Genomic DNA, 9619 nt, shown 5'->3' on the forward strand with positions numbered 1-9619 from the left:
CGTTTCTTTGCACCGTGTAGCCATTAAATCCCTTCAGTGCAAGGCAAGAGTTCTTATTTCAATTTGTGTGCATGTGCGTGGGTGTGAGATGAGCCAGCGCCTGCTCTGCGGGAGGATGACCTCACTCTTCCTCAGCCTGAGCGAGATGAGATTTGTGGACGTGACTTTCTGGATGTGACAGTGCACGGGGGCCTAACTTCCATCAGCTATACTCTCCTCAGCTCGCTTGTTGTTTTGTCCCCCCCCTCCCTCCCTCCTCTCCTCTCGGAAGTCATGAATATGAAATCTGAAGTGGCTTGTGTTGCAGCCGGTTCACTCGGCAGCACATCCATCCCCAAATATGAAAGAAACAGCCCCCAGGTCACACAGGCGTATTCCTTTATTCAACCATATGTAGCAGACTCCTCTGAACCCTTTTTTTTTTTTCTCTTGAGATTCTCATTTTAATGGAAGGATGGAAAAATCCTTCCTCGGACTATTTAAACTGCAGCCCCCATCAGACTAATCTGAATTTCAAACGTGCACCTGCACAAAAAAAAGCACCAACTGAAGCCGCTATACACTTGTTATTGGGGGTTATTTTGGTTTCTTTTATAAGCTGCCACCCCGGGTCGAAGATAAAAGAGTTCTGTTGCTTTTGGTTGTGGAGGGGATGATGAAGGCAGAGAGCTGTTGGGTGATCTAAGATGGGAAGGAATGCGGTGAGGAGGACATGCGTCTCGTCTGCCGGCAGACTGCTGGAACCAGGCCTCCGCTCACATGAGCGCTCACCTTTAGCCCCAAAAGGGCCAAGAGGTTGCGTCTTGCGTCTGTTGATACTGTAAAAAAAGAAGAAGAAGAAGAAGCTTTGTCTTCTTTATGGCCGCTGAAGGGAGAATGTGTCTCGTCTTCCTGAGAAAACCCCCACGCGTTACCATTCTTTTAAAGCCTCGTCATAACTTACACGTTTTGGAGCTTTTAACAGATTTAAAAAAAAAAAAAAAAAATATGACAAAAGGTTTAGTTTAGTCAAAGGTGCAGGAGGTTAGGTGACAAGGCATTAATAACATCACGCAGTCACACATCCCACAAATTATTTAAAAGAAACGACAAAAAAAATTATAACTTTTAAGTTTCCCAAAAGCCAGGATTTAACATTTTATTAGATTTTTTTTGTATGTGCAAAGGTTGCATAATCCAATTCCTGGCAGCACAGAAGCTAAAGGAACAAGCATCCATATTGGTGTTAAACCTTTAAAACACACAGGTCAGCAACACGAGACGCTCAGTATTTAATGAATTATTGTATAGCTTATTGGGCCGAGTCTATATTCCACCCAGTTACCCCCCCCCCCCCCCCCTCCCCATCGGCACTCGTCTGGAGACGTTCACGCTCCGTTTGGTTCTCCTCCAACTCCTGAGGAACGCATTAAAGTCATCTGATATTTATTAATATCACAATGTTGATTAGCGCAGCCTCGTGTGTCTTTCCCCTTAAATCACAAACAAGTAGAGAAGTCGAAGCAAGAAAATTGGCCACAAGTCTAATTGAAATATGATTTTCTCAGCCCCCAAAAAAAAAACCACGAGTTATGACGTTCACCTTCCCCGATTTCTCTCTAACTGTATTTCTAGATCAACTTACTCTGGTTGGACTAAGCTCAAGTTTTCAAGTATTTGTATTCATGTCTTATAAAAAGATAATCAGTAACAATACACTGTTTGCATAATAAACAGTGTATTGTTACTTCTTTTTTTCCTGGGGGGGGGGGGGGGGGGGGGGGGGGGGGGGGGGGGGGCTTGGAAAACGGTGCGTTTAAGTGCTGTATTTACAGTGAGATAAATGAATGGCCTCCTCTCGCTGTGAGAAGACACAGATTGGAACCACATGTCTGTTGCCCTGCCGGCTCTCTCCGGGCTATTGACATGCACTTCACTGAACCATCCACATCGAGCACTTGAGGTCATTTTTATGCTCACTGATGTTAGCCTGGTGGTGGTGGTGGTGGGGGGGGGGGCACACAGCCTTAAGTTATAGGAACGCGCTTTGATTTTGAATCTGCTGTCAGCAGTTTTTGATGTATATGGATCACATGAATTCGAAAAAAAGAAAAAAAATGTCAGCGTGTCGCTTGTAACCGCTCGACCTTTCGTCTCGGGTCAAAGCGACACGCACAGAACAGGGCTTCTTACAAAATGTTGCAAAAAAAAAAAAAAAAAGCAGCAGGAAGAGGGAAGCAAAAGATGAAGAAAAAAAGAAAAGCAACGAGCAAATCGTCTGTGTACTCGCTGCATTCCGGGTTATTTATACAGAGTGAAAATAAAAAAAACTGCGTAGACTTCATGTCTCTACTTGGTGAGAACTATTAAATTACTGGTGGATGTTTTTAATTACTTCACATAAATGTTGGAACATAACACTTCTCCAGTGTTTTGAGGGGGAGTAGGAGGTGTGTGTGTGTGTGTGTGTGTGTGTGTGTGTGTGGGGGGGGGGGGGTCCATAATGTCTCACATGTTTAGGGAAGCACTGGCTTGCACTTAATCATGGTGGTCCCTGTGTGATTCTGGCGTTTGGAAATGTGGCTTTGTGAGAGAAAAGTGAGCATTCCTTCTGCTGGCGCAAGGGAGAGGAAATGGGTAATAAAACCAAAGAGTTTAAAAAAAATAAAAAAATGTTAAAAAAAAGCCTAGGCGGCGTGCTGGAGCCAGTGATTCTGGGATCCACTTAATTGCTCTTAAATGAAAAAGATTTTTGGCTTCCCCATTTTGCTGTGTTTAAAGGAAAGTCAAGTCAAATCCCACATGTATACCAGCCAAGCGGTGACTTTTCTCATTCGGCAGTACGAGCACTAATCCCTCTCTTTGAGTGGTGCCATCGGTAATAATATTATTAATATTAAGAACGCTGCTGTTTCGTAAGTCGGCGGACGCCAGAAAATCTGCCTTTTTTTTTTTTTTTTTTGCTCGTTTACTGAGTCGCTGGGGAGAAGAAGGGTATCAATACTCTTTTTGTTGAACGTCGTCGTGTCTTGGTGCTTTTTTTTCTTTCTTTCTCCCTGACAAATAGCTGTCTTTGCTTTGACATTTAGCGTTTGGCAGCGTTTTTTTACTCGTTATTTCGTGATATTTTGGACGACTTTGCTGTTTTGTCAAAGGCAGTTTGCAATAAATCCTCGTGGTAGCGACAGCTAGCCTCGAGCTTCTGGGGGGAGGGGGGGGAGACGTGTTCAGAAGTACATGTACAGGCAGCCAAGATGGCCTCTACGTGTTATGATATGATATTGGAGACTGCGGTATTCTAGCTGGTTGAATGTATACCACTTTTTTAATATTGTAAAACCTTTATAAAAACCTGTACATCTTATTGTCTCATCTTATTGCATTATTTTGCACGCTCGCGACCTCTCGTTGAAATAAAACAGTCCAGCACCGTCCTCGTGTGTGTGTGTATGTGCGTGTGTGTGTGTGTGTGTGTGTGTGAAGATGCCACTCGGTCGAGGCCATTGAGGCCCGAAGTGCCACGCTACATGTCGTGTCATCCGCTTTTTCTCTTTGCGCTCATTAATTGTCGAGAGGAGCGAGTGTCACATCCTGTCAGACGGAAAACCGCCGGCGTCCCTCCGGTCACCCCTCGGTGCCCGGCTGCCCGCTGATGCTATTGTGGCAGCGATGGCCGCGGAGGACGGCCCCCGATGCCGCGGCCTGCAGGATGTGAGACAATACTGGGAAGGAAGAGGAGGGAATCCCGGAGCTGTGTGTTGCAGAAGGCCCGGTCAGCCGAGTGTCTCTGAGAGCACTCCCCCGTGACTTCTCCTCCAACCCCCCCCTCTTACCACCCGAGGATAGACTTTGTCATCCTCTCACCTTGTGTGTGTGTGTGTGTGTGTGTGTGTGTGTGTGTGTGTGTGAGGGGAATGAGGATGAAGACTTTCTTCAAAGGCTTTAAGAGGTGATATCTTCATTTGGTTTGCTTCAGTGGAGTAGCACTTTATTTGAACCCTTTTTAAGAGCATTTATAGGCAGTGTACGAACCCTTAATAGACACTTTATAACACACGTGTGGTTCTAAGGAGCTGTGAGGACATTAGATCAGGGGTGGAAGAAGTACGCAGATCTTTTACTGAAGTAAAAGTACGACGTCTTTTCTTTTCTTTTTTTTTTAACTAAAAGTACAAAAGCATTAACATCAAAATATCAATTTATTATATTTGTTTTATATTATTGGATTATAGTGATTGATAGATTCATCTATTTATCACTTTATTGTTGCAACTGGTAACGATGGGGATGATTTGAATTGATTGTTTGAATGTCACTCTTCTTTTGTTTTTAAGTTTGTCTCATTTAGCCACTTGTTAGCAACCGCCTACGTAAAAAGTTCAAAATTCACAGGCGGGGTAGTTAATCTCCTTGTGTCAACCACTGACCTTATTTCAGGCATCTAACCAAAAACCTATAATTAAAAAAAAACACAGACTTCGAGGTGAGGAAACCGGATATGCTGTTATGCAGCTTGGCTCCATAACATGCTCATTCTGAGGTTGCATTGTTTATTTCTACGAGAACATGTCATGCTTTAAGGTTTAAAAACAGTTTATTCTAATGAGCCTGCATGTGACTTGTTCAATCACATGTTTTCTGACCTCGGGAGCCCGCAGAGGAAAAATGACCGGCTTGTTTCTTACTTACTCCAGATGTAAGAGTTTAAGTATAAAAACATACCTTTTCTACAGGTATAAGGTGAAATTGTCTTGCATTATAACACAGTATAATATAGTTCCAAGGATATTTAAGGACATTTTGAAATATTCATCTCTTGATAGATGGATAGAAAGAATGAATGCATTTGTATTGAATGGGAATGCATCCAATATAGTTAAGGTACGGGTAAAGTCGAGTAGGGTTCATCCTCTGGGCACCGTGAATGTCCATAAAAAATAACAATCCATTCTTGAGATATTTCAGCCTGGATGTATAAATCTGTTTACAACAACATTCCCGTGTTATAAAGCGCTCATTAATCATTCATACACTGCTCAATGCTAAACAGCGGTGGGATAATTCACCTGCTGCCAGCTAAAACATCTCTTAAAGAGATGAAATATAATCCCAAAGAAAAGCTTTTTCTGTGAGCTCGGTTATCATTGTTTCCACGGTCAGTTTTCACCACACTTCGTCCAACCAGCGGTGACCATCGCTGCCTTTTATGGACCCTCTGCGCGTGAATCAATGCCTGGAGCACTTATAGGCCTCAGCACGCCACGGATGGAGAATTAATGAAGAAGAATCTGCGGCCGTCAGGGATGCGGTCGCAATTTGCTCCCGCTGAGTAGCTGAAATGCAGCGACACGATAAAAAAAAAAAAAAAAAAAAACCGGGACCTTCTAAGGTTCTTGCCTCTGGCCACATGAAAAAAAACAAGAAAAAAAAACGTGTCTCTCTCGAACCACAAAAGATGATGTACTGGATTTGCGCTGCAGACGAGCGGGGGAGCGAAATAGATGTCCAAATATTTCCATGGCTCCTGTGGCCTTCTTGCTCGCATAGCCCTGGCATGAGCTCATCGGCGTGCGGCGAGTTTGTGCTCCCTCAGCACTGTTCTTTCCCACTCTGTAAGTATCAATGTCGAAGCTAAGTAGGCATTGACGAAGTTCTCCGAGCCTCCCTTCCCCCCCCCCCCCCCCCCCCCCCCCACTACCCACCAGACTCTGGCTCCACTCGGCATCGAGGGGCAGAGCGTATCTATATATTATATCTTTGTGTCACCCAACACCGACGTCACGCTCTCAGGTTTGACTAAATACCTGGAACGCGCTTAACGGCGGTCCTTCTCGGGGGCCCGGGGAGTCTGGACGATAGCGCCGTTGATCATCGGTTCGCAATAAGGTATCCGCTCTCCGCGGATCCGTAATGTCTTTTTAAGTGAGCTCGCTGTATGAAAACGGTTATTCCTTTTATTCCCCCTGAGCTATAGGAGTTATTTTAGTAAGCTCTGATCCCAAATGGAGAAAGAAAACGCAGAGAAGACCCTCCTTTGGGTGAAGGGGGGGGGGGGGGGGGGGGGGGGGGTAAGCATTCTTTTCAACTGCAGTTCAAATGTCCCAACGGGTGACTCTTTTGTGGTGTTTAACCAAAAGAATAAATTGACATGAAATGTATTCCCGATAATGCAAACATCGGGAACAGAGGAGCCAGAAATAACTCTCCCAGGCAAGATGTGGAAGAGATTAAGGCCGAACCAACGAAAGAAAGGAAGGTTGGAAAATGAGATGGGGAGGAGGGGGGGGAGGGGGAGGGGGGGTAGAGGCGAGGTAAGAGGAGGTGAGGAGATGGTGTCTGCGGGGGTGAGTGTGAGTATGTGTGTGGCGCGGTGTGGTGTGGGGGTCTCGAGTCCACAGAGAGTTTGCAGAGTGAGTCGACAGGCGAGAACTGAGTCTAAAGAGGGGGGGGGGGGGGGGGGGGGGGGGGGCCGTGGAAAAGGAACTCATAAAAGTCACATTTGTTGGTGATGCATGAGGAAGTGAAGCCAGCTTTGGCACATGTGTCTGTGGTGCTAAATTAACTGTTAACACAAATAATCAAAGTGCAGGGCCCATTGAGCGCTGGCGCCAGTGAAATGAAGGGGGGGGCGGGGGGGTGTAGGCTGGCTCGCTCCTCTCTGAGAAGTAAGTCGCCGCAGACTTTGCAGTGAGCGAGCAGGTGGAGGTCTACCGGGGGCAGGCGGGGGGGGGGGGGGGGGGCTTTCACAGGATGTAGTGCTTACAAAACAGGCCCCGGCCGGCCCTCTGACAGAGGAAAACACCGCCGCACTCCTGCTTTCCAGCTATTGTGTGGGAGCGTGCTTCTCTTTTTAGATCTTTCTTTGTGAATCCTGACGACTCCTACGTACTGACGGCACGGCACCAGCAATTACCTCCTTTGGCTGGCCGACGGTGATTAAAATGCCACTATTGTGACCTTGGGAGGTTTTCTTTTCTTTTTCTTTTTTATATCGCTGGCTCTTCTGGGCTGCACACAGGAGGTCCAAACAACTGGACTTCCACGCGACACAATGATGTGGCCCACACAGCAGTTGAGATAATCTCCTCACAGCTGATACCGATGAGCTTTTACGAGAGGCGACGTCCCTATTGGCTAATAAAAGCACAAATATAATATCCTCTTACTCCTGTTGGAACAAAGCTGTAACAAGCTGTTTGGTCGGTGTCAAACAAAATTGTTGTTTATGCACATAGTTATCAGCTCCAGCGGCCCGTTAGCTTAGCATAGTTTAGCACAACGACTGGAAGCAGTTAGTAGAAAGTTGTTTTTTTTACACTTTGTTTTTCTGTGCTGATTATTTAATATACAAGATGTAATTGGTGAGTTTAAGCGATATTTTATTACCTTCAGACGGAGCCAAGTTAGCTGTTTCCAGTATTAATGCTAAGCTAATGTATTATATTTGACTTATTACTCCATATTTGATATCCCATGTTCCAAATCCACTTTTTACTTACTATTGTACATACTTTTGCTTTTCCACTTTTATTTAATCCCGCATTATATATTTCTGGTAATTAAGCTTTTCACTGCACCGTGTACGATTGTGACGAATACATTATTTTGAATCTTGGATATATGAAAGCAATTGAGCTTTGATCAGTTAGGGGGAAAGAAAGAAAGAAAAAAAAAAGTGAATTAACTAAATTAATTTGAACTGATATGTCACGAACCAAATAATATTCCAATTGAGTTAAAAGTTAAAACAGATCAAGATGTATCAGTGTTCTCAGAGCTCGATTCAAACATGGTCTCTTTGATGCCTGTATGCAAGATTAAACCACTAAGCAGCATTTAAATGTGTCTTTACGAGACCATTTCAGCTCCAGTCCCCCCCCCCCCCTTGCCAAAACAGTCACGTCGTGAGGGGAAAATAAATACAACAATTTGGAAAAAGTAATACCCTGCAGCTTTGTGACATCAGCACAAAAGAAGCATGGCCCCCGATGCTCTCCACTTCCCATGCAGCCCACAACTGGGCTGTAGACCGAGGTTGCCTGGCGCCACAGTCATCATGTATGTCAGTCACTTGCAAAACTCACTGTTTTCCTTAGAGGATGAGCTAAGCTCCTCCTTTAGCCCTAACGATTTATTTTAGACTCCGGCGTCCAGAGACCCCCTTTCTTGAAATCCCAGTTTATCTTGGCCATGTTGTTTCAATATGAACCAATCAGCTTAGCCTCCAGTGGAATGTCCCCTGAGACTCGCCTTCGGTTTCCCAATAGGCCCATTCATTTTGAGGACACAAGTTTAACATCTGGTTAGTATTAACGCTCCCTACAATAGCTCTCATCTCGGGCTCAGTTGCACAGGAGGAACAAGAGGCCGATCGCTCCCTGCAGAAACATTATTTGATACTAAGACATATATGAAGAAAGTTGGTTATGAGATTTAATTGCGGAAAGAAACAAGTTGAAGAAATGTGCTTGATCCCTAAGAGAGTGAGATGAGAAGTTCGATACCACTCTCACTTCTGTAGCTGGTGACAGTGGCCTGTTAGCTTAGCTTAGCATAAAGCACTCCAAACACATTAGGCTACACTGTGTTTGTTTAATCTGTAAACATGGGATCCTCTTAAACAGGTCTTCAGCTTGTTTTACCTTTTGGACAGAGCCATGCCAGCTGTTTACAGACCTTATGCTAAGCTAACGGGTAACTGGCGTTAGCTCAATACATACCTGTACAAACACGAGACGTCGTCTCACTCTGAAAAGAAAAGGAGTAAACATATTTCCTAAAATGTTTGTATTTTGTTTGTTTAATGATCTATTCAACTGCAATTCGTCACACAGCCAGCAGAGTTACTGCTTTTGTGCCGCACGACGAATTGATACGATATCGATTGATAAAAAACATGATATTTGGTATTAACTAATGAGCTTTAGAGGTGCTGGTAGGTGGACAGAACCAGGCTAGCAGTTTCCCCCTGTTTCCAGTCATTATGCTAAGCTAAGCTCACCGGCTACAGCAGAATATTTAGCTATTTAGCGCACAAACATAAGAATCTTTCCCAACATTTTTAAACTACAGTGATAATGAGATATTCTAGTGTATCCATGTAGGAATGCATCTCTCCATATAGTGTCTCCTTGCACATGTAGCTGGATGTCTTATGATTAGTTGGCTTGACCTCCAAATGTGTGAAAACTAGGCTTCGTGCCACTGCAGAGTGCTGTGGGGACAAATCTCTGTGATATCAGACAAGAACACTTGAATGCCCCGGTAATTGGCCTCCCCACTCCAAGTGTATCCAGATGTATCCTTGTGTGTGGGGTGGGGTGGGGTGGGGGGGGGGGGGGGGGGGTCTTCCTCCGTGAGAGCACACTGATTCAGCAGGTGCACGTCTCAGGTAAAGGCTGCTGCTCTCGGGGCTGCTGATAACGGACCCCTCCTCCCCTCCGCCCCTCCTCCCCTCCTCCCCTCCCCACGACGAGGCCTGTCCACGTTCCCTTTATCATCCGTAACACCCTGCAGTGCAGTGCATTGAGGTGCCGGCCAACATGCACGTCAAATGAAGAGCAAGAAGGGGAAGCAGGCGACGGTGCTCTAAGTCTCTTATCTGGCTGTTGAACATTTCTCTCTCTCAAAAAAAAATAAA

Source organism: Cyclopterus lumpus, chromosome 17 (genome assembly GCF_009769545.1).
Source record: "Cyclopterus lumpus isolate fCycLum1 chromosome 17, fCycLum1.pri, whole genome shotgun sequence".
Lineage (NCBI taxonomy): Eukaryota > Metazoa > Chordata > Actinopteri > Perciformes > Cyclopteridae > Cyclopterus > Cyclopterus lumpus.